Here is a 1,988-nt window from a genome sequence, read left to right as displayed (position 1 = left end):
AATAAATCAATAATAATGCTTTAAGTCATTAATAATGAAGTCTTATTAATAGCTGTGGAACAACTGGTGCATGAATAGCATGACAAATGCATGAGTAAGTTTTGTTTCAAATCCATGTAAGTTTTGTTTCATAGCAAGTAATTGACCTCAGCTAATTCCTGTTTTTGCAGATCCCTGCAATTGTCCAATAATGTCCTGAGAAAATCAATGTGTTATTATTCTCCACAACTATAGTTCAAGATATTCCCAAGTCTTGCATGGCAAATTCTTTTTCCTGCAGTATGAGCCGCTTGTTACCCAAACAAATATCTATAAAAAGAAGTAAATAGAAAGATAAGAGAGACATAAAAGACATCTTATTATTTATAAAATGTTTTTCTGTAGAATATCCAACATGGAAAAAATTACTTCATTATAATCAAGCATGATGGCCTATTTTAACTTCATGTTTTTCTATATGTATTCTGGAGACCAGGCCGTCTTTATGCAAAACTTGTGTCAGATGACTTTATTGAGTTCTTTGGATTCAGGCAAAAACACACGACTTGGAGAGTTTCGGTATGCCCAGTTGTACCAAATGTTATAATATCACTTTTCCTATGTGTGTTCATTAAAAACTGTGGGATTGTCTGTGAGAAGAGAGCAAACATTGGAACAAGACTGCCGAGAGCACACACTAACATTACTTTGTGGGAAGCAGAAAAACCACCCAAACGTCATATTCAAATGAAATGCTGAGGCTACACACTGAAAGAGCTGTGTTTTTCTGGAAACCATGATGCAGCTGACCTAGGATCCCGGTCCAGAGGTGTTTATGTCTTTATGCATCAACATGTTCTGGATTAAGGGCAGGTGACGACTGGTAAGCCCAGTGAGGACAAGGGGGTCGGTGAGTGCTGACCGAGTGGAAAATGGATGGTCTCTGAGATGGCCCAGGCCCAGGAGGCCGCCTAACACCCAGACAAAGGGGAACCTGGGCCTCTTTTGTTCTCCTGGCGGATTTCTAAGTTCCTTCAAGGAGAATTAGGATTTCCCCCTTGCACCTGTAAATACCAGGGATGTGCAGGCACCTGGAAGCCATTTAAAGTGCAGGTTGAGTTGAAGAATGAATCAGCATCAGTTGAGAGTCCAAAGTTGAGAAAAACTGCAAAGACCAAAGAAAATGTATTTCTTCTTTTTCATGGAATCTAGGCAGGTTGGTCTCCAAGACTTGCTGCTGCTGTCATTGTAAGTGAAGTGAGACTGAGCTTTCACTTCTAAAGCTTTCACTTTGGCTTCTTCCACCTGTTGCCTTTGAAAAGCATGTTCCAAACAAATAGGACAAGACAAGGAGAGAAAGTGACCCAGTGTGGATTTCACATCTGCTTCATGAATCTGCAAAGATGATGACAGGTTCACAAATACTGTTCCCAGCGCAGACTCCAGGTCAGCAAGGTACGTGTTCTCCCTCCCAGGGATGGGAGGATTTTCTCTCAGTGGCCTGGTAGTCGTGGTGACGAGATTAGCTCTCTTGTGGCCTGATTAGCTGGGTCAGGAGAACCTCAGGGTGGAGAGGCTGTGTTTAAAGCCCATATGCTGCTCAGCTTCACAGAATCCCAGAACCTCTGGGTCCGGCCCTGCACCCTCCCAGCAGCCACATGCTGAGAACAGGTTGGGGAAACCCAATGAGGATTCCATACTAGTCTGGGGCTATGTCTGGGGCTATGTTTGCGGGTTGGATGGGGGCCTGCTCAGGCCGGGGAAATGAAGCCTGGCAGGGGGGTTGACCTAGCTCTGGAAACCAGCAATCTGCAGAGCTGCGAAGGCCCCTCGTACGATCAAACTGGGCTTGAGCCTCACTGAAGCAGGAGTATCATTTGTCTGGTTTTTCCTGGCTCCTGCAGACTTTCCTGTGGCAGCTGCTGTGCTAGGAAGGTGGTGTCACAAGCCCCAGATCCACTGTAAAGGACTGACTGTACCACCATCCATCCACAAGCCCCAGATCCACT

The sequence above is a fragment of the Otolemur garnettii genome, unplaced genomic scaffold, assembly GCF_000181295.1.
Source record: "Otolemur garnettii isolate 467f Iridium unplaced genomic scaffold, OtoGar3 scaffold00082, whole genome shotgun sequence".
Lineage (NCBI taxonomy): Eukaryota > Metazoa > Chordata > Mammalia > Primates > Galagidae > Otolemur > Otolemur garnettii.
The sequence above is the reverse complement of the archived record's forward strand: the minus strand, read 5'-3'. Positions refer to the sequence as shown.